Consider the following 24,410-nt stretch of genomic DNA (forward strand, 5'->3'; position numbering starts at 1 on the left):
ATAAATACTGATCTACTACAAGAGGCCCCATAGATTGCTGAGGCCTCCTCACTAACATCTACATTCAGGGGGTCTGGATTAGTCCCATGCTGGCCTCTCAGGGGTCCCTGAGCTCTCCCTTGTTCAGGTCAGCTGTTTCTGTGGGTTTCACCAGCCTGGTCTTGACCCCTTTGTTCATCACTCCTCCCTCTCTGCAACTGGATTCCAGGATTTCAGTTAGGTGTTTAGCTGTGGATGTCTGCCTCTGCTTCCACCAGCCACTGGATGAAGCCTCTAGGGTGGCATATAAGGTAGTCATCAATCTCATTATCAGGGAAGGGCATTTAAGGTAGCCTCTCCACTATTGCTTAGATTGCCAATTGGCTTGTAGATCTCTGGAAATCTCCCTAGTACCAAGTTTCTCTTTAATGGTTCCCTCTACTAAGATATCTTAATATCTTCCTCTCCTCTATTCTTCCCCCAACTCAATCTTCCTGCTCCCTCATGTCCTCCTCTTCCCTTCTTTTCTCCCCTTCTCTTTCTCCCAGCTCGCTCTCCCCTCGCCCCATGCTCCCAATTTGCTCAGTACCTTCTCTGGGGTACCATGCATGTCACTCTTATGGTCCTCCCTGTTTCCCAGACTCTCTGGCAGGGGTATTGTAGGCTGGCAATCTCCTGCTCCATGTCTAAAATCTATGAGTGAGTACATACCATGTTTGTCTTTTTGTAACTGGGTTACCTCACTCAGGATGGTTTCTTCTAGTGCCATCCATTTGCCTGTAAATTTCAAGATTCTATTGTTTTTTCCCTCTTAGTAGTACTCCATTGTGTAAATGTACCACATTTTCTCTATCCACTCTTCAGTTGAGGGACATCTAGGTTGCTTCCAGGTTCTGGCTATGACAGTTTATGCTGGAGAGGATGTGGAGAAAGGGGAACACTCCTCCACTGCTGGTGGGAGTGCCAAGCTGTCCAGCCACTTTGGAAATCAGTATGGAGATTCCTCAGGAAAATGGGAATTAGTCTACCACAAGATCCAGCAATTCCACTCTTAGGCATATACCCAAAAGAAGCACATTCATACAATAGGGACATCTGTTCGACTATGTTCTGTTTACATATTATTTGAGAATTTCCTACATGCATTTAATGTGTTTTGTTCAAACCCATCCCTTTCTTCCTCCTCTCTAATTTCCCCTCTATCTCACCACCTCTATTCTGTGTCAATTTATGTGCTATTTTTAAACTCTCTGACTCCACCTACTGTATGTGGGTATAGAACAATCTACTAGAGGAAGGCAGCCTCCCAGGGACCTCATCTCTGATGAAAACTGACTTTTCTCTCCCAACCAGCCATTACTTGCTAATTGATCCCCAGAGAAGGATGGGGCTTCATGAGCCCCTCCCACATCCATGCTAGAGTTTGGGTTGGCTTGATGTGGTATGGGTCTTATGAATGCAGTCACAGACACTGTGAGTCCATGAGTTCAGCAGCCCTATCATGTCTTGGAAATACTGTTTCCCTGAAGTAGTCTACTACCTCCAGTTCTTAAAATCTTTCCACAAACCTCTCCAACCTGAAAACACTTCCAAATCCCCTCTACAAAACAAGTATTACCCTGATACCAAAAGTAGATAAAGATCCAACAAAAAGGTGAATTGTAAGCCTATCTCCATGATAAACATAGACACAAAAAATCTCAATGAAATACTTGAAACAACATTCAAGAAACATCCAAAAGATTATCCATTATGATGAAGTTGATATCCCAGAGATTCAAGGACAGTTCAGCATTACAGTCATTAATCCAGTACATAAATAGTTTCAAGGACAGAAACCACATGATTATCTCCTTAAATGCAGAAAGTCTTGACAAAACCCAATATTCCTTTATGACTAAAGTCATGGAGAAAATAGGGATCTTGGGTACATATATCAATGCAATAAGGGCAATTTACAACAAGCCCACAGCCAACATCATGTTAAACTGGGGAAAAGTCAAAGCATTTCACTACAATCAGGAACAAGACAAGGGTGTTCACTCTCCCCACTCTTGATCATATAGTGCTTGAAGACTTAACTATAACAATAAGACAAGTTGAGGAAGATATAAAGAGGATACAAATATGAAAAGAAGAAAGCAATGTATCTTTATGATATGACTCTATATATGAAAATCCCTAACAATTCCACCAGAAAACTACTAGAGCTGATGAATATCTTCAACAAAGTAGCAGGATTCAAAATTAACACCAAAAATGTTACTTTCCTATATATAAATGAGAAACACACTAAAAAGAAATAAGGATTTCTTTCTTGGAAAGAAATCTAATCATTGGAATGAAAGACTTGTATTTAAGACATTGGAGAAGACATCAGAAGATGGAAAGACCTTTCATGCTCAAGGAAGACCATCCTGCCAAAAGCAATTTACAGATTCAATTCACTCCCCATCAAAATTCCAATACAATTCTTCACAGAAATTGAAAAAATAATTTCAAAATTCACATGGAAACACAAAAGACCCAGAGTAGCCAAAACAATCCCAAGCAATAAAAATACTGCTGGAGGTATCACCATCCTTGATTTCAAGTTACATTCTAGAGCCATGATAATAAAAAATAGCATGGTGATGGCCTCACCTTGCACAAAATTCAACTCCAAATGGATCAAAGACTTCAATTGAAGATCTGATACACCAAACCTGATAGAGGAGAGAATATAGAAAGTGCAACTTATAAGCACAGAAAAAAAACAAACTTTCTGAAAATGACTTGGCCACGCAGGCATTAAGAACAGTTAATAAATGGAAACTCATGAAACTAAAAAGGTTCTGTACAGAAGGGACACCATCACTCAAGTGAAGCAGCAGCTTATTGTAGAAAGAGGGAAACTATCAGCTATACATCTGACAAAGTTAGTATCTAAAAATACGCAAAGATCTCAAAAACTTAAACAGCAAGAAAACAAGCAATCTAATTAAAAACTGGAGCATGGAACTAAACAAGGTTCTCAAAGATGAAATACAAATTACTGAGAAACATTTTTAAAGTGTTCAACATCCTTAACCATCAGGAAATAAGATTTCATCTTGCAGTAGTCAGAATGGCTAAGATTAAAACAAACAAACAAGCAAGCAAAAACACACACTAAATGCTGCTGTGCATGTAGGAAATAGGTGCATATTCATTAGTGGGAGTAAAAACTGGTGCAGCCAATAGAGAAATGAGTGTGAAGATTCCTAAAAAGCTAGAAACAGACCTACCACATAATCTGGCTAGACCATTCCTGGGCAAATACCCGAAGGACTCTATGTCCTGGTATAGAGATACCTGAATAACCATGTTCATTGCTGCTCTATTTGCAATAGCTATGAACTAGAAACAACATAGATTCCCATCAACTAGCAAATCAATAAACAAACAGCTGTGGTATGTATATGCAATAGAAAATATAAAGAACAATGAAATCATAGAATTCACAGGGAAATGAATGGAGCTGGAAATAATAATACTGCTGGAGGAAACGCAGACTCACAAGGACAAATGTCACACATTCTCACTCATATGTGGAAGCTAGCTTTAAATCTTTAGATAGGTGTGTTTAAATTGTAGTATCGATAGAATACAAGACACTAATAAGAATCCTTGCAGAGGTAGTCAAGGAAAATGGAATAAAATGCAGACGGTGTGAAAGGGGAAATAGGTATAAAGGAACAGGAAGGGCTAAACGTGGTGGGGTGAGAGTGGAGGGTAGAGGAGAGAGTATGTAGAGGAATGACTAACAATGACAAGTTGTCTTGGTGATGAGAGAGATTGGTGCCAAACAACACTGCTTGTGCTCAGCTGACTGCTATGTGCCAGCCTGCATCACCACATCTGTGTCATTTCTGTCACATAACATGATTCTGCACTTTTTCACAACATCACAAGAACAAGGCAAATACAGAACAGTAAGATACTTTAGAAAAGAAAGACCTCACTCACATAACTTCTACTACAGTATGTTCTTAGACTTGTTCTGTTTTTATCATTGTTGTTGTTAATTTCTCATTGCCTTGGCTTCACATAGTAAACTATTGAAGACATATATGTATGTAGGCATGTATGTATGTATTTATGTATGTATGTATGTATGTATGTAGAAAGTTTAATACTATCTGCATTTTCAGATATGGAGTAGATGTCTTGTAATGTTGCCCCCAGGGATGAGGTTGTTAGTGTGCCTCCAAATTAGATTACACTCTAAGGGTCCAGGAAAACATTACCTAGGAGTTACTATTTAACCTACCACAGCTGCCATTTACACCCCACCTCTGCAGATACAAGAAATGAAGCACAGGCAGGTTTCAGTTCTTTCTTCAGACTCAAGAGTCAAGCCCCATCTTTCCACCTTCCCATCTGTTGTCCCCACTGGCATTGCCTAGCAGGGGGATTGATATGGTGGAAGACATTAACAATTAGACAGTGGGCCATGAAAGTGGACTGAAAGTTTTCTCCTGGCTCCTCAGATCTTCTTCTGTTGGAAACTGGACCTCTTTCTGCTCCCACACACTCTGTGTCTGTTCAAGGAGATAGAGCACAGTGAGGGAATGCCTGAATCTACTTCTCTTCCTTTATCAAAGTTCACCCTGACCCCAGGAAAGAATCTACAGGATATCAAGGAAGTGGAGTGTCCCAGGACAGTAAATGTCATCTGATTTTCAATGTCTTAAAAAGAGCATACTATTAAATATTGTCTTTCCAAGCAGTGAAATCAATGACATGAAGTTAAAGGTCTGTGATTCTTCATTGTGCAGCAAATTTGAGACACAAAGTATGAGGAAGCAATTGTGCAGTGCACAAAGGCCTCTAAGGGCTCTGCCTAGTGGGGATTCAAGCTGGCTCCAGAAGCCCTGAGACCATGTCTAAAGGCAGACAGCAGTGGGTGGATAATGTCACCAATCAGGGCCTCTTGTTTCTGTTGTTTCTCATTTGCATTCTGAGAAGAGACTGGAAACCAAACAGGAGATGGGAAGATGGTAAGATTAAAGAGAGCACAGTTCTGCATCTCAACAAATCTGCAAAAATCACCAGATGCATGGTTTCAGGAAAAGCCTTTCTTCTGATGACTAACTGAGCAGTCATTTCTGAAACCCTGTGTAGTTCCATGAGAGTTAGAAGAGGTGTGGATTCAGTCTTGTGAATTCTGTAGTGGACAGCAGACCTCTCAACAGAGGAAAGCTGTGAGGTGGGCTGTCTCCTTCAGAGTTGCCCAATTCTAATTCATCAATTTCAAAACAGAAATGCATGACTTATATAAGAAAAAGAAAAATAATTTGACTGATCTTAAAAGTTAAAACTCAATAGCTCAAACTAAAGATAATAAATGATTAAAATAACCGGGCAGTGGTGGTGCATGCCTTTAATCCCAGCACTTGGGAGGCAGAGGTAGTAGGAACTCTGTGAGTTCGAGACCAGCCTGGTCTACAAGAGCTAGTTCCAGGACAGCCTCCAAAATCACAGAGAAATGCTGCCTTGAAAAACAAAACAAAACAAAAACTACCACAACAACAAAAATCCAAATGATTAAAATGCCTAAGAATTTGAAAATGTACTTTTAAGAAATCATAAATAACTTCAAAGATGGTGCAAACAAGCAAATGAATAAAGTAAGAAGGTCAATTCAGGACTTGGATAGCAAAGCTAGAAATGTGGATATGAAATTAAGATTATGAAAAAAAAACCCTCACAAATGTTGCAAATGAAAAGTCAATAAACCATCCAAACAAAACAGTGACAATCATTACAGACTACTTGAAGAAAAAGAAAAATATCAGGATTGGAAACAAAACTAAGGAAATATAATCAACAAGCAATCAAGAAAAAACTAAGTGTGGCCACAACATTCAAGAACTCTGAAACATGACCAAAATATATATATATATATATACATATATATATATATATATATATATATATATATGGTAAAAGAAGGAGATGAGCTTCAAACAAAATACCCAGAAAACCTACTCAGCGATAGTACAGAAGAGAAAACCCCAAACCAAGGGGAAAACATGGACCACAAGTACTGGAGGTATTAAGAACCCCTAACATATATGACCAGAAAAGACTTTCCACATCACACAGTATTTAAAATGCTAAGACTGCAGAATAAAGCCATAAGAGAAAAATACAAACATACAATAGTAAATTCATCAAAATGATATCAGACCTCTCAGAAAAATGTGCAAAGCCAGAAAAGGACAGAGTGACTTCATCCAAGTTCTGAGAGCAAATAGCTACCAACCAAGAATACTATATCCAACAAAGCTATTTTTCAAAGTTGATGAAGAAATAACTTCCATACAAAACACAACTTAATGATCTATGAACACCAAGCCAGGGCTGTGGAAAGCATTTGAAGGGATTCTACATAGACAGAAAGAAGAAAGGTGGTCACAAGTGGAATACATAGGAAAGAAACAATGAGAGAAATAACCAAACACATAACTAGGAAAGAAGCAAATATACCCAAACTCAGTTATCCAGGAATATCCTGAGAGGAAGAGAGACAGAGACAGAAAAAGACTACCTCACTACATCAATACACAAAAATCAACTGTTTGCTTCCTGGAAAATAAAAAACATACCTCATTGGCAAAAATACAGACTGAGAGTCAAAGGATAGAAAAATACATTCCAAGAAAGCAGAAGCCTGGAAAAAAACAGGATAGGAAAGTCTTGGCAAAACAGTAACAGGTGACTTCAACCAACACCCATTTGATTGCTAGATAGATCCTCCAGACCCCAAAATAGTGGAGCTGGAGAGATGGTTCAGCAGTTAAGAGCATTTGTTGCTCTTGGCAGAGATTTGGGTTTGATTTGCTGCACTCACATGGTGGCTCCTAACTATCCATAACTCCAGTTCTAGGAGATCTTAAGCCCTTATCTGAACTCTAAAGCACCAGACATGCACATAATGCACATGCATTGATGTATAACAATAAAATTGAAGCAGTAATTGTCTCCTAACTCAATTCTGAATTCTACCATACCTTTAGAAAAAAAGTCAATGCTCTTCAAAATTTTCCATAAGATAAAAAGAAAGGAAACATTACTAAATTCATTCTATGAAACCAGTATCACTATGCTTTAAACAATAGCAGCAAATAGTTAAGGACACAAAAAAAGGAACTACAGACTAATTTCTCAATGTACATAGATGCAAAAAAATCAATGAAATTCTTGAAAACCAATTTCTAAAACCTGTTTCAAAAAATTTTGCACACCACAGTGCAGTTGGTTTCATCAGAGGAATGTAAGGGCAGTTCAGCATGAATAAATCTGTAAGTATAATGTGACATGTAAATATAATCAAGGATAAAAAGCATGAGATTATCTTGGTAGATGCAGAAAAAGCCTTAAAAGTCCCTGGAGAATTTATGAATAGAAAACGCATAACTCAACATAATCAAGGCTATATTTGAAAAACTTACAGCCATCATTATACTAAGTGGGGAAACACTGAAAACATTCATCCTAAAATTGAGAACCAGGCAAGGGCATTCACTGTCTTCCATCTCATTCAACACAATGCTAGAGTTTTTACCCAGTAATAAAATCAGAGAAAGAAAGAAATGTAGCATAAATAAGAAAAGATGAACTAAATGTTTTTATATGCTTTGTTGTTTTGAGGTATGTGTTTGTGTGTGTGTGTGTGTGTGTGTGTGTGTGTGTGTGTGTGTGTGTAAACTACAGGACAGACAACCTTAGGTGGTTGTTCTTCAGCTTCCTCTCACCTTTTCATTTTTAGACAAGGGCTTCCTTTGGCCTAGACCTTACTATGTAGGCCAGCCTGGTTAGTCAGGAAGCTCTAGAGTCTTGATTCTCTAGTGCAGATCCTACAAGCCCACACCACCATGCTCAACACTTTTGTAAAACTTAGGTTCTGAGGAAGCACTTTGTAGACTTAACTGTCTCCCTACCTCCTCAGATTATCTCTATTTACAAACAATATTAACCTATACTTATAAAGCCCTAAGGATGATATCAGAAAACCCTTAGCTCTAATCAATGCTAAAAGTTTCAAGATATAAAAGCAACATACAAAAACCATCAGCTTTTCTATGTACTAATGAATGTGCTGGGGTAGAAATCAGGAAACAGACCAGTCCTTCCCACAGTAGACTGAAACAGATCTCAAAGGATACACCTAACCAGGAAGGTGATGGACCCCTGCTATGAAAACTTTGAATATGGAAGAATGAAAGTGAAGCATACCCATTGTGCCAGGATTAAAGATGTTCTAAAGAGACACTTGTGACCCTCCTATGGGCTGTTGAAACAATGGTCCCCATGGAATTGGAATTTCCCCAACAATCTCATGCTGGAAGAAGAAAAAGACTGGAGCCTAGTACCAAACAGGGGAGGAATTTGTCTTCCATAAAGTGTTCTCACACAGTTCTGACTTTTCAGACCAGAAGATAATGGACCCAAGACAATGATGGGTTAGTGGTGGACAGGACCACACCTTGACCAGGACCACTTAGTTATATATACCTCTGTCTCTCTATTTAAGCCTAAACCACATGTCAGAACCCTGAAAATGAACTTGAGGTTGTCACTGAACCACCATATTTCTTGTTCTTGCCAATGTGGCCATATCGAATAAATGTCCTTAATCTGACTTTCAGTTATTTGTTGGTTTCCTTGGCCTATTGAGAGTGGGTGGCCTGGTCTAGTTGGTTAGGGCTGCCAGGACACTGCCAGGGATTCCAGTAACACCTGCACAGAAGGATTGCCAGGTGATGGACACACCAATGCCTGAAACCAGCCATGGAGACCTGAGACAGCTCCTCCTAGCCCTAAACCTCAAGACCACCATGTCATGGAGGGATCTACTGAAACAAGCCACACATGGCCTCTATGCTGGGTGGGTGATCAGGAGTGAAGGTCAGCACTGTCACCTACAGTCAGTCTGCCCAGGTCCTGGGAGTATCTGACATGAAACTCTAAAACTAGGTCTTAAAGAGGCACTGAGACTCCTCAGTAAGGCTGCTCCAAGCCTTATCCACAGGAAATCATAGTTAATGAGGCAAGAATAAGCGATCTGACCAAAGCCACCCTAAGCTGCCCACAAGGCAAGGCCCCAATTAGCTTCTCATTAGTAGAAATCAATTGGGCTTTGGGGTTATCATTAGTCACTGTGATGCATTGAGACAGATAAATAAACACTAGCTAGTGTAGACCACAGGATTTGCTAAGGAAAGTGTGTGCCAAGGGCATGAAACTACAGCAACGTGGAAAAGACTCCAGAGCCATCAAGAGGATGGTACACACAGGGAAATCAACACCACACTAGCATCCCATGGGCATCGTCTCTACTTCATGTGCCCAGAACTGACAGCCTTGACTTATGAACACCCTAGATATTCCAGAGGACCAGTGAATTTCGTAGGTTTTGTTTGGTTGGTTGGTTAGATCGTTAAGTTTTATGAATTTGCTTGTTTTGGTTTGGTTGTTGATGTTGTTTCAGGTGCTGTAAGGAACACTGATGTGCAGCCAGGGTTGGGTTGATATCAGAACTTTCTAGAAACTTCTTGTTTTGCTGCAGCTCTCATTACCTCTTTCTATCCAGGACTGTCATTACCCTTTGGCCGTTCAGCCATCACAAGACTGGTGACATTAAAGCAAAAATCAGCATGAGCTGGGAGCTGAGGCTGCATCTTCCTGTGTGAGCTTAAGCTGTTTCTTCTTTCCTGGATCCGTAAGTCTGGGCCCCAACTTTAGCTGTCATGTGTGTCTCCCTTTGAGACCTGCCTCCAAGCTGTGAGTGCCCATCCCACCACTTGCTATGCTCCGCCATTTACTAGTGCCTATCGCTGTGCTTGGTTCCTGGTGTGTTTCCATTTCTCAGTTTCCTTAACCCTGTGAACCAACTTCTTGACCAACCTCTTTCTGTGTGTGCCACACCTTATTGATTCTCTATTTCTGGAGAACCCCATCCAATGCACTGTCAACAATCCAGAACTCAGCCTTTGGATTTTATTCCCCAATGTGCCTGGGGAGCTGTAGAGGCCACTTCTGTTGACACCTGCTATTTTTCTGTCACCCCCTAAAGAGAGAGCACACACAGCTCACACAGCTCTGTGCTTTATTGTTATAATGACACTTTTATGTCATCTTAACACAGGCTAGTTAGATGGGAAGAAGAGCCTTAATTGAGAAAATACTACAGGCAAGCCTGTGTAGCAATTTCTTCATTGATGATTGATGATTGATGTGAGAGGGCCCAGCCCACTGGGGGTGGTGTCACTCTGGGCTAGTGGTCCTAGTGCTGTAAGAAACAAGCCAGTAAGCCATTTCCTCCATGGTCTCTACTTTGGTTCCTGCCTCCAGGTTCCTGCCTTGAGTTCCTGCCCTGGCTTCCCCCTTTCATATGGATTCTAATCTATAAATTGTTTTTAGTCCTGGTATTTTTCACATCAATGGAAACCTAATTAAGGCAAATATCTGTCCATAGTCACTGTTTTCTAGGACACCAGTGTGGAAATTAAACCCTATGAAGGAGGATTCTGAAAGTGTTCTCCATGGCAGTTGCTAAAACACCAATACTGCCTTTCGATGGCCTGGGAGGCACAACCTGCATCACTTTTGCTGGCATTTACACAAGGCACTCTTCAACTGACATCATGGAGATTTGGTGTCAGAGGTGACAGAGACAGGTGGTGGATGGCCTTGGGTGGTATGTTTCAAGAGTGGGTGCTATGGTCCAAAGTGCTTCCTCCCAAATTCATATGCTGAAGTCGTAAGCCCAGGCTGTTTAAAGAGAAGCTTATGATGATGGCATTAAGGGAAAAGAAAGTCACAGGGTGGCCCTCATCCTGTCTTCCTTAGGTCCTCATAAGGAGAGATAAGGATATAGTCACACACTGAGTCATGACTATGTGAAGAGACCATCTGCAAACCAGGAGAAAGGAAACAGTCCCGGCCATATTTCGATCTCAGAATCAGGACCTCCAGAGCTGCTGTGCTTTGAATATAAAATGCAAATATAAAATGTTAAGGCTTGATCCCCAGATGGTGATGCCATGGAGCAGTGACTGGACCATAGGGTTCTAATTTCATCAGTGGCTAACCTATGGGAGGTGTCATAGACGAATGTACTGTTGGCAGATGGGGGCCTGATTGGAGGAAGCAGGTCAAAGAGGGGCTACCTTGGAAGGATATACCTTATCGCTATCCCCCTCCCCTTCTCTCTGACAAAAATGGGATGTTCATGCCTTGTGCCTATGTGTCCCTGGTGTCCTTTGGGGTGAACTAGGTTAGAAGCAGAGCCCAGGAATCATTTACTGTGGAAGATGCTGAAGATGTGGGTGATCATGAAGGTCTGCCTTCTGGTTGAGGAAGCAAATATCCTTGTCAGGGACGTGCCATTGGCCCCAGTCAGAGCTTGGAGGCATTGTGAGAGAACTTGCATCTCCTGCAATTAGCAACTTATTAAGTCATTTCCTGGAGCCAGTGTCCTCCAAGAATGCCTCCAGCCAAGTGCGTTAATTAATATGAAAGGAATAAATGTTTCATTGCAAACAAATAGATTCCATCCTTCCTTGATAGGTCTGGGAGAGCAAGGGCAGCTCATGCAAGCATCTCCTTCAGGCTCTAAAAAGGATTCTGACGTAAGAATAGCATCCGGGGAAGTCCGGCAACTTGCCCAGAGGCTTGTGGTTGGGCCAAAACTGCAAGCCAACACTCATACACAAAATGTTACTTCACAACTTAGTTAACTGACATAGTTTTCTGAACAGAGAAGCCACATGTTGTGAGTCCCACCTGCCAGGAATGGTGCTTTTTGTCAGGCAGACCTGGGTCACCGTGTGCACACAGACACCTCTGTGCTTGCCTCAGGGCCTTTGCACCTACAGTGTCGTCGCCACAGAACTATTGGATAGGCCTGCTGCTATATGAATACTAAGTTGGTTTTTCTGCTTCTAACCAAGTGCTTTTCCACATTGCATTTATACACAGCTGTGCGGACCTGGAAGCCTGGGATGAGATAGCTGAACTGAGCTTGTGTACGAGTAGTGCCTATCTGTGCATAAAAAGGCAATATTGAGTCTGGGTTATCACCTGGGCAATGCCAGCTCTGTTTTATCCAGAATCTTTCTCTGAGGAATATAGAAGGCTGTTACTGTGTAACTCCAAGCCACTTTCTGTGATTTTATGCACACTCTGCCTCTGGCCAGTCTAAGAATTTTAATTTATTTTGCTTCAATCCTGCAATCCTCATACAGAGGACCCATCCCTGCCAGGGGAACTCCTGAGTTGCTTTTCCCACAGGCTCTCTCCATCCTCTCCTGAAAAGAACTCAGCCCTGTTGGTGTTCAAGTCCATACCAAGGTACTACCTCCCCCTGGACTCCTACTATTACTCAGGCACCAGAAGTCAAAGGGAGCCCATAGGAACCAGAGTCATCACCAGGTAAGCCAATGGGGTGCTACCGAAACAAGTACTCCTCCAGTTTCCATCTGTCTCTTTCCCTGTTTGGAGCCTTCTTCTTTTGCCATTAGAAAAACCTTCTACATCATCCACTGTGGGGAAAATGGCTACCCACAGTCAGTTTTCTGATATTTAAGGGAAGATTCTACTGAAGGATTGTGAATGGTGGAGCTTGAGTCCTACAACCCTTTGAGCTTTAAGCCTGTTGCCAAGTCCAACCATGTCTCATCACATATCCATCTCTGGGGGTACATGACAAAGATGGACTCCAGTGAGTGGGGGTGTGTCCTTTGAAGGGAGGGATGTTGTTCCTTTTAGAGGGAGTGTGCTGAACAGCATTGGGAGTCTAGCACCCTCTGTGACCCTCCATTCCCAATCAACATTAGAAACATGAACCAAGCTGAGTGTCAGGTCACTTACTGACTCAAATGCCTACAGCTGATGCAATCTAGACTCCCCCCAAACCTAAAGTATTTTCACCAAGTGTCCAGAAACCTATCTGCTATACCTCAACTACCCCAGAACTCAGACCTAAATGAGTTCTTTTTTTAAGGATAATTCCTTCTAAATTCAGTAATCTTAAGCCATTTACTTTTGGTGGCACATGGGAAGTGAGACCTCTCCCGGAATGCATGTGAAATGTGATGGCTGCAAAGTCCGTGTGCATGCGCACCTGCTGAGAGCCAGGCTATTGTCATCTTTCACAATGAACTCTTAATAAATGTTGACAGGCAGCCTGACCAAAGCAGAGAGCAAAGCTCCAAACATTCACTCCCTGTTAGAAGTGTCTGGCCCTGTGGCAGCCTGGTTCCACTACAGCTCAGAGCAGCCTCAAGACTTCATCAGCATTGACCACAAAGGCGGCCATTATTTAGTATGTCAATCAGAACAAAGCTACCTTCTAGTCCCTGAAAGGAAGCCAGCCTCACCTGACACTGCCATATATTCCCCAAGAATTTGAGCATCTTTAAGACATTGCTACACACTGACTTACAAATAGATGTCAGGAAGCTTGGGACTTCTAAAAGATGAACTACAAGCATGAGTTTCTAAGACATCAAGGTGCCAAGAGCCAGATCATGTGCCAGACAGCAGGACAGGATGAGGCAGAAAGGGCAGACATTGTCTAGGGATGATGGGATAAAGCCAATGTGAAAGATGGCAATGCCACATGCTAACATCGACAGTTCAGAACTGTCGATGACAAGAGGTCACAGAAGAAAGCTATGAAACCCCATAGCTGGAAGAGGTGCCTCATGGTCCTTTCAGCTGTTTACCAGCACTTTAGGGTGGGAAACAACAGCAGGGGTCTTACATGTTGAGCTGGGCTGTGGTCTTGCTGTTAAGTCAGCTAACATCAATGGGGTCAAGGGCAAGCCTCCTAGGTTTCTGGGCCACAGCTATTCTGAGAAATCCAGAGACGAGGAGCCTCTGGTATGACACATGCTCTGCTGAAGGCCCCCAGACCTCCTAAAGAGAACATGTAGTGGATAGACAGCAAGAAGTCCAGCTAAGAAATAAAGAAATGGAACACAAGAGGCAAAGTGTGCAGGGCTCCCTGACTTAACTCTCTAATGGTCTCTATGGTTCAAATAAAAAAAGAGGAAATGTAAGCCACAAAAAATTATTTTTAAAGAAGATGCTTCCACCTAGATATGATCTATCACAACCTCCCAAACATTAAAAAAATACTTAAAACTAAACTTTCTGAAAGGTGAGAGACAAGCATAGTACGTACTTTAGATATAAAAACAAACTCTAATATCATCTGTAGATATTTAAAGCTTAAGAAACCACAGTATATTTGACAACTACAGAAGAAAGTCTGACAGGGTGGAGACCGACCTGAGCAATTGCTGTGTCCCCACATCTTAGATAAATATTATGAAATAAATGAGATGTGAGTTCCTAGAGCAACAATTAAAAAATATAGTGCAGGAAAGTGTAACTATGGCCTCACTAGAGAAATTAAAAGGAATTTTTGAGTATTTAGTTTAAAAAGCACAGGATAAGAGAAACAGAAGAACAAAAATAGTGGTGACAAATAAAATCATAAAAACATACTATATGTAAGCCAGACAGTTCCAATAATTATATCAATCACAAATCAAATGAACAGTCCAATTTAAAAGGCAGAATTTGTAAAATAGTTCTTTTAAAAGCAAGATCTCACTATATACTATCTTCATGATATTTATTTTTAATGTGAAGGGCAGAATGAAAATAAATAAATAAAATATATGCCATTTAACAATAGCATAAATAGAGGACAGTGATTATGTTGATCCCAGAGAAAATAAAAGTTAAAATGAGAGTATTAGCAGAGATGGAAAAGGCATTTCTTAATAATGGGATCTATTCATCCTAAGAATATAACAGTGAGAAAGGTGTGTGCCTGAATTGCAGACCTCCAAGAGCAAGATACACATAGTGGCAGACTTGTGGGAAGAAATGACAACTCCACAATCACATTAGAGTTTGAACACAACTGTCTCAGTATAGATGACCAACTCTATCTCCAAATCAGCAAAGACACAGATATGAACAGCAACAAGATGTTTCTTCTCTTCTCTTGCTGTGACAAAAAACGAACTAAAACTTACTGAAGGGTTTGTTTTGGTTGAGTTTGTGGCTACACAGTTTATCCTGATAGGGAATGCATGGTGCTGGGAGCATGAGACAAATGGTCACATTGCATCCACAGTCAGGAAACAGAGAGGTGAATGCTGGGGCTTGCTAATTTTTTGCCTTTCATCCTCACAAACCAAGAGATGGTTATCTCTAATGAGATGTTAGTAAATGAAATTCAGTGATACATGAAAAGGTTGAACCAACATATTCACTTGAGATTTGTCTGAGTTATGGTTTAATATTTGAAAACCAAACAATGTCATTCTCAAATGAGAGACACAGTGTAACTATTTCAATGGAGACACACACACACACACACACACACACACACACACACACACACACACACACACACACACACACACACACACACACACACACAATGTGGCAATTCAACAAGTAGACATGACAAACCCGGCCACAGAGTTTCAAACTATGGACACTGACCTTGGGTAAATGGCTCTGCTGAGAGGTTCCAGCCTCAGGACAAAGCTGCCTCTAGCAAACAGGAGTCTGGGCAAGGCTACTGCTACCTCTGCTTAGGACTATTACCTCTATGGAGAGTCATGGTAGCACGATCAGGCTGCAATCACCTTAGGGCAGTCAGATAGCACTGAAAAATCTACCCTAACAAGAAGCCTCTAACCATCTAAAGTCTGATGTCCACACAGGTAACCATTCCCTTAGAAACATCCTCAAAGGTGCCACTTTGAGGAGACCTGACCACTCTTCTTTCAACAGTCTACAAAAAACAACTACCCATTCTCTGGAAACTGACAGCTTCAACCCTTCTAGTATCTCTCATCAAATCCTTCTTTTCCATCAGTCTGGTCTTTGGTGAATTCACTCACAGGCCCTGTGACATGGGCCTGTCATAGCACTATGCCATTCAGGAAGGGGATACTTGATTTGGTAAAAGAATTCTCAGGAAAACTTAGAGATGACTTCATCTTCAAAGGAAGCAGCAGCCTCTTCCCCACTAAGCTCAGGAACAAAGCCAGGGAAGGGAGGTGGCTCTGTAGTTACAGCACCACATAGAGCTAACATGAGGACTGGAGTTGGGATCCCCAGAACCCCTGAAAAATCTAGGTGGGCATGGTGACCCAGTATTTCTAGCACTCAAAACGTGGAGACGTGGGATCTCCAGAGCAAGTTGACTGTCACATTACACTTATATAGATGAACTCTGAGTTCAACTGAGAGACCCTGCCCCAGTGAATAAGTCAAGTGATTGAGGAAGACTCCCGATGGCAGCAACCTCGGGGCTTTACATACGTGTGGAAACACATGCACCCACACACATGGATGCTCACCACATGCACATACATACCATGAAAAAAGGAAAACCTCAAGGACAAAACAGAACTGCCCATCCTCGTGATTTCTCAACTCATAATGGAGAATTTAGTCATTTCAATAAAGCAAGAACGCTACAAGCACTAGACAGGAGACATAGGTAAAACTACCTGTCCTGGTTAGATGTCTGTTACTGTGATGAAACACTGACCAAAACCAACGTGGGACTGAAAGGGCTTATTTCAGCCTAGAGGTTACAGTCTAAGAGAAGTCATTCAGAGAAGTCAGGGAAAAAACCTGGAGGCTGGAACTGATGCAGAGACCCTGGCTGCTTACTGGCTTGCTGTCTTATAGAACCCAGGACCACCTTCTTAGGGATTATGCCACCCACAGTGGACTGGGACTTGCCACATCAATCAAGACGATGTTCATGGGCCAATCTGATGGATATAATCCCTCTATCGACTTCTGTCTTCTCAGGTGACTCCAATTTGTGTCAAATTGACAAACACTGACCAGGACATACAGCTCTGAGCAGATGAAAGATTTTCTGATAAAATCTCCTGGAAGCTACACACCAGCTTTCACAATTAACTATTTAAGGAGTAGGGTTTTCGGGGCAGCATTTGCACTGAATGCTCAGCAACACTCTTGAGCCAACTGCCTTCTGGCAATGGTGACTCACAGGGATCTCCTGTTTACCCAGAGATGCTATGTAAGGATGAGTCCCTTCTATAAACACTGGCTATCTGCCAGTACACTGGGCCCCTCTGACTCAAAGAGGCCAGGGTCTGTTCAGTTAACAAGTAGTACAATTCATTGGACAATACAAATACCTAACACTATTACACATGTGTACTAAAGAGCTTGCAAATGGGGTGTGTAAAGGTAGGCTGCCCTTGCTGCCCCAGGATGCCTGTAGTTGTGATGAAACCTGTAGAACTCAGCATCAAATCATTAACATCATTAACACTGCTAAGTGAATTGATCTTCAACACTGCATTGTGTGAGAAGATCCATTGGGGACTCACAAAAAAAAGCAGAAACCTCCAGAAAAGTCTCGTAGGAGTAGGGCCTGTGTCTCAGGAATGGGGTTTCCACTGAGCATCCTGGTCCACACATCTGTCCATTTATACCATTGCATGATGAGTTCCTGCTTCATCAAGGCCACGTTTCACCAGTGAAATGTCTGTCAGTACCTGGCACACCCCAAGGACACTGTGACTCCAAACTTTATTTCTGCCCTCCTCTACAAAGAGCTTACTTCTCAATCACAAGCTGAAAATGAAGAATGCTTATTCTCCCAGCATCCTCAGCAACTAGAAGTAGTCACACCCCTTCCTATACCCATCCCCACTTCCTGTCTTTCCAGAAGTGAAAAAAGTTCTCACCACCTGCTCTTGCCACCATGGTGTATAAGACGATGTGACTGTGAGCTGAACCTCCAGAAACCATGAGCCAAAATAAGTCTTTTTTCTTTTAGTTTTTTATATCAGTCATTCTGTCTCAGCAGTAAGAAAAGTAACATACAATTGCTAGTTACTGGGTCTAAGATTTGAGTCTAAATCACTTCATTCAGAAAAAGTAAATAATAGCATTTGAGTGTAACAGAGTGACTGCCTTCTCAAAGGTACTTAGAACAAGTTAAGAGAAGTTTCTATGGGAACAGATAGTTTGCTAGGGGAGCCTCTTTTCCCCTAAAAACCTTACCCTCTCCTAAATATTATGGCCTTTATTCCCAAAGAGTCAAGAATCACAAATGTTAATTTTTTAAAAACCTAATGTCCAAAAGCCAGAAAGAGCCATCTCACGTAAAGTTTGGAGGAGCAGGATCCACTCTCCTCACTTAGGTTCTCAAGGAAGACCTGGCATCAGCAGTGTTAGAGCAATTGCCACTGGGAATCACCTAAGCAGACTTTGCGGTTAATTCCATTTTCAGAGTAAAATATACCAGAGTCCAAGTAAACCATTTAGGCTTCCTTTCATGACTCAGATTTACTGAATAGAAAGCTTCTGTCAACAGGAAATGCCCAGCGGTCAGCACAAAAGCAGAGCCCCAGAACACACACATGCTCAATCCCCAGCATCCAGATACCCACATTTCATGTTTTGTTTTAAAAAGAAGGTTGTTCTTACCTTCCCAAAACTCCCTTTACCAATGGCCCGCAGGATCTGGAAGTGGTCAAAGTTGACTGTAAAAAAAGCAGAAAGTGGTAGTCAGGTCAGGCTTGCCTCTCGGACATGGTGTCCACGTACTACCCACTTGTTCTGCTGGCTTCTGTCCACTGGTGTTAACCATCTCATATCAGCACCTGGCCACTGAGGCACAGCCCAATGAATGACATCTCATTTTCTCCCAAACACAGTTAAAATCTCACCATGGGTGCATAGGAGGAGACATCTTGTAGGGACCAAGGTAGGTGACAACAGAAAAGTTCAGCTATTTGGATTTCATATTCAAATATTCAATATTTTTTCCTTCTCCAGGCAGAGCTGTCCCCACTATAGACCCCTCCCTCTGGTGTACCCAGTGCTCTCTCAGTCAGACCACAGCTTGCTTGTACCTGCTGTTGCAGTGTTACAGTCTTCTCCTTCCACACAGTGTGTCTAATGCCTAGCATCAAGGCTATTGCAAGCTACTGACTCATACCACCCGCCTGTTCTCAATCTGAGTCACACCATCCCTTGCCCCCTTCAGCTGCCTCTGTGCCTTTCCCCTCCAGCCTCACTGACTGGACTCTACCCCAATCTCTACGTCAAAGCAAGTCAGCAATTTGTGGCCATACTGCTAACTGTCATGAACATCCTCTACCTTCTGTGCCCCTGATCCCTATCTCCTTTTGCTTCTGATTTTCAGGCAGGGTCTCATGTAACCCAGACTTCCTCTTTACTCTACCTTTGGAGGGTTGATATTACTGACACAGTGCCAAGTTTGTGCATCACTGAAGATTGAGTCAAGGGCTTTGTGCATATTAGGCAAGCACTCTACCAACTGAGCTACACCCCCAGGTTCCCTTTCTCCTTTCAAAAATACCTACTAGGCTTCTATGGCAGAGCCCACTCTCAAATGCCCCTTCAGTGGTTTCTGTGTGCTCAGATTTCCCCTCCCAGGGGTTAGACACTGGAATCTGTCATCTTTCTGTCATGCAACTACTTTCATGGCCTCTAGAGGCTTCAGTGACATGCCAGAGCCTGACAAAAGTATCCCTGGCCTTTAGGTAGTTTGAACTGATGCCTACTGCCAGAATACTCTTTTCAAACCCACCCTGAACTTCATGGATTCAACAGACCCAAAGCAGAGTAGTGCCTCCTTTCTGCTGACCATATTTTCAGTAGGTCCAGCAGACCCCAGACTGGGAGCATCAACCTTCTCAAAATCAAGGATGCATCTATGGCTCCTTTCCCTCCCAACCCCACATTTAGTCCTTTATCAGCATGGGTCTATTTTTACTCTTTCTCTTCGCTTTCATCTGCCCATCCAGAGGCCCCTTTGATTTCTACCTTCTTCTGCCACCTGATGTCTAGAGTGTCCTCTCAACCTCCCAACCCTCCCCTGGGGCAAATGTCAAAATGGTAATAATCATGTATGTTCACTGTTTACTCCCTTGTCCTGACCCCTCTGTCTTCAACCATGGAGAACATACTCCTCCCTGAACCGTATGGCCCAAGCCATGCTCCTGTCCTGTCACCTCACACCTCCCACACCCACCTTCATGCTGCAGACACAAGTCCCTTCCTTCCTAGTAAAGCTGTCCCTTTGCCATCTGATACTCTTCTCCTAGTGTCCACTTGCCACCTTGCTGTATCCTTCTGTGTCCTGCGAGGGGGCCAGGCCGAACTTCCTGCTAAGTGTGCAGTCTTGTAGCATGGTAACTTCCACTGAACACACCATTCTGGATAGCTCAATTTTGATCATTTTTCTTTCCTAGGCTCTGAGTTACCTAGGGTCAAAGGTCATGATTATTCTATTTGCAGTTACTCCCTTAGCACCTTGACCTTGCTTAGCACACTGCGTTACTCCATAACTACTCATTAACTGAAGGGATGATTGAGTGAGCTAATCTCCATATTCATGTTGCCAAATGCATAATAAGTCTTTGGTAAATATTTTTGCATTTGACTGAATTGCAGCCAGTTCTCAATAACTAGGAAAGACATGCTATTTGCGAAGATGAAGGGGATTGATTAGCTCACTGCATAATTTTAGTTGGGGTGTGGGGAAGTCAATGAACACAATTAGTTCCTTGTATATTAGACTTTGCGAAGTCAAAGCCAGAATCCTGTGAGCTGTCAAACCCCTGACGTGCTTAGAATAGAGAGGCTGGGTTAACAGTTAACTAGCAAAATGTCCCTTCTTTAACCCAGCTCTGTTTACTTTCAGAGTAACTTACTGGAACCAAAAATTCTTTATTTCTCCCCTTAGCCACTCACTAAAGGTTGGGGGAGAAGAAAGGAATGAACTTGGGCCACAGTGCAGGTGGCTGTCATGTGCTGGGATGTGTGCATAGCTTAACAATAACCTCCATGGTTCAGAAAGTAAATGTCACTGCCCTCCAGGCAGCATAGCCAGCTCTCCAGAGCATGACTTAGGAACTACCAGGACTCAGATGCTGAGGATGCTGAGTTCCTCCCTGTATGGGAAGCAGCTCCTTATCCCTATCAGAAAACAAAACAAAACAATGATATTGTTCAATTGGTGGAGCTGCTGTCAGAAGATTCCTTTTTGATAAAGGAGCCAGGCACATGGAAAAGGTTGATAAGCCCTCTTTTATCATTGGATTTGGAGCTCCATTGTGATCTCACTGTGGAGCAAAAGGATAGTCATTTACACCATCAATATAGAGGCTAGATTACCTTGATTTGCATCGCTCAGCAACTGTGTGATCTCAGAGATGTCACTGAAATTCTGTGCTCCCTCTTAATACTAGGTATGATAAAAATTAATTCCTACTTTTCTCAACACCATGTCAAATGCCTAACAGAAACAGCCTGAGAATTTAACATTGGTTCATTAATTCGGAGGAAACAGCCCATCATTTCTGGGAAGGTATGGTACCTAGAATAGGCTGGTGTAAGGTATAAGGAAATTGAAGCTTCTCACATGGTGCCAAACAGGAAACAGGAATGGGTGTAAGCAGGGCTAGGCTTTTATCTTCAGGGCCCATCCCCCATGGTCTCTATTAGCTAGGCCTTCTGTCTCAAAGATGACATGATCTCCCAAAAACATCACCACCAGTTGAGGACCAAGTGTTCCAACACATGAGTGTGGGAGGGTATGGCAGTTTGCTTTCTATTACTATAATGAACACAACCAAAAGAAACTTGGGGAGGAGAGGGTTTATCTCAGTTTACATGTTCTGATTACAGTCTATCATGAAGGGAAGTTAGGGCATGAACTCAAGTCAGGAACTTGGACCAGGAGCTAATGCAGAGGCCATGGGAGTGCTGCTTACTGGCTTGCTTATCCTGGCTTTCTCAGCCTACTAGACTACCTGTCTAGGGATAGCATCACCCACCGAGGACTGGACCCCTGCAGGTGCTCACATGTGTTTATCCAGAATGTCCCAATGACTGAAGCTCTTTTGATTAGGTTACATGTAAAAACGAGGAAGTCATCCCCCCCCCAACACACACACTGCTTTCTGACATCATTTAAGAAACAACACTGCACACCTTTTTGACCACATCTTTATCTCTTGGCTCCAGACATCTGCCACCCCTGTTGACCTACTGTTTTCTGATGACAGATCCAGTCACTCAGGCATGACACAGTTTGGAAAAATGTCAGTTAGTCCTGTCTGCAATCCACTGGATCCTTGCAGGGATCTTGTCACACGTCTGACACCACCAACAGGCTCCTCTGTCTCTCTTCCCTGCTTCTCTACAGATGAGCATCTAAGGCCATTAGCTTCTTCAGCAGGCTACACAATGGATAAACAACTTCATGTCCCCCAGCCTTCCCAGTGTCCTCTAAAGGTGCATCCCCTTGGGACACCTTGCTTGTTTACAGCCTGGCTCCCTTTGCCTGCAGGGTTTAACCCTTGGGGCCCAGGCCTCAAATATCTCCTTTCACCAGCCACCCTACATGTAATTGCCTATAGTAAACAATCAGACCCAACTCCTGCTGGGGTGTATCCTCCAGCAAAACTGAGTTAGGATGATATCCACAGAGAACCAGGCAAAGATAGAGGGAAGAGCATGCCTTGGAGGTTAACAGGCTGCAATCCAATGGGGCAGGGAGATTTTCAGGTGAGCACACCTAGGCAATGTGCCAAGTTACTTGGAAAGATGTGCAGTCAAATTAGTGCCTCTTTTTTCTTCTTTCCTTCCTTCCTTGCATCTGTTCTTTCAAAGCAGTCTCATGTAACCTAAGTTAGTCTCAAACCCTGTGTGCACTCAAGGATGATCTTGAACTTATGATTCTCTGATTATAGGCATGAATTGCCACATCCAGTTACATGGTACTGGGAAGGGAACTCGGGACTTCATGCATCCCATTCCATTAGACACCAGGGTCAGCTCTTGGGTAGATGAGAGACAAAGCTAATGGCTCTAAAACTGCAGATCTCAGTTCCAGGCTAGAAGGCCATCACTATGTATCCTTATCCATGGTAAATAGAAATGACTATTGGGGTGTTGACTTTTCTCTCAGGCAGTCATTGGCTTAGTTCAAGCCCACAGACTTAAGGTCTTCACCCAACCTGGAACTGCTAGATCTCCATTAGGAAGAGCCAATTGATGGATGTCCTTCTGTATATATGTTTCTCTTATTGGTTGATGAATAAAACACTGATTAGTCAATAGCCAGGCAGGAAGTATATGTGGAGCTACCAAATGAGGAGAATTCTGGGGAGAGAATTCAGAGAGTGAGCCATGTGGGAGATGCCATGTAGCTACCAGGAAGATAGGATGCCCTAGGCAGTCTCTGGTAAGATAAGGCCATGTAGAAATACATAGATTTAATAGTTATGGGTTAATAATTAAGAGAGAGCTAGCCAGTAAGAAGCCTGAGCCATCGGCCAAACAGTTTATAATTATATTTATAATTAATATAAGCATTAATGTGTTTGTTTGGGGCTGAAGGGTAGTGGGACCAGGTAGAACAGAAACTCCGTCTATAGCTAGTACTCTGAGTACTATATATGCATGATCACCATCCAGGGACTCAGCTTACTGGGGTGATTTAGTTTCATTTATGATGATGCAACAAAATACCCTGATTGAAAGAGAGGGGTCTAAGTCCTTCATTGTGCTCATCTTCATTTCTCCACCCGTAATATGTTTCAGGATCTGCTGCCTAGGGAATCATGCCCTCCACATTGGGCAGGTCTTCAATTAAGTCAACCACACAAACATGCCCGTAGGCAAACTTGACCTAGACAATCCCTCAGTGAAACACTCTACACAGGTGATCCAAGATTGTATCAAGTGGACAGTTAAATCTTACCATCACATGGGGAAGAAAAAAATGTGTATTAAACATCCAAGGGTGTTTTCTTGTTAGGATTCCCTAAAGGTACAGTGTAACAAGCACTTCAATAGCTTCTACCCTGAGTTTGCTGAAGTTACCTAGAGCTGTGTAAAGCCAGAGTGTCCAAACTGTAGTCCATTTATTTTGTGGGATATTGCAATATGGCATCACCATCTACGAAGTTTATGCCCCAAAGCCACACAATTGAGTTACACAAAACAACCAAACAAAAAACTAAATGCTTTAAATACATTTAGAATTTTGTGTTAGGCTGAATTCATTACTACCCTGGGCTACATGTGGCATAAGGGCTGTAGGCTGGGCATTCCTGATTTAAAACAAAAAGGAGGATGCATTTGTAGTTTTATGTAAGTAAACTGGGGATCTGAGGATGTTGGTATCTCAGGGGTTCCTGGAAAGATCCCTTGAGCTCATCTTGCACACTGTACTTCATCCAGATGCTGGAAGTTACCAGACCTACCCTGGAAACTCCAAGCATACCCCAATCCCAATGGCTCTGTAGATCTGTGGGCTCTGGCCCTGAGTGCAACCC

At 42.4% G+C, this 24,410-nt stretch overlaps 1 protein-coding gene across 1 annotated transcript in view; it reads right to left on the reverse strand.

Annotated features, from left to right (window-relative positions):
- The window catches only part of Stk32b (serine/threonine kinase 32B), a 184,881-nt gene extending 165,792 nt beyond the window's left edge, over positions 1 to 19,089 (reverse strand). The window contains exons 1-2 of the mRNA XM_027387053.2: positions 18,951 to 19,089; positions 18,523 to 18,578 (exon numbers count right to left, since the gene is read on the reverse strand). The gene's annotated coding sequence lies outside the window, so the exon portion shown is untranslated. The remainder of the gene's footprint in view (positions 1 to 18,522; positions 18,579 to 18,950) is intronic.
- Between the last annotated feature and the right edge of the window lie 5,321 nt (positions 19,090 to 24,410).

This window comes from Cricetulus griseus (genome assembly GCF_003668045.3).
Source record: "Cricetulus griseus strain 17A/GY chromosome 1 unlocalized genomic scaffold, alternate assembly CriGri-PICRH-1.0 chr1_1, whole genome shotgun sequence".
Lineage (NCBI taxonomy): Eukaryota > Metazoa > Chordata > Mammalia > Rodentia > Cricetidae > Cricetulus > Cricetulus griseus.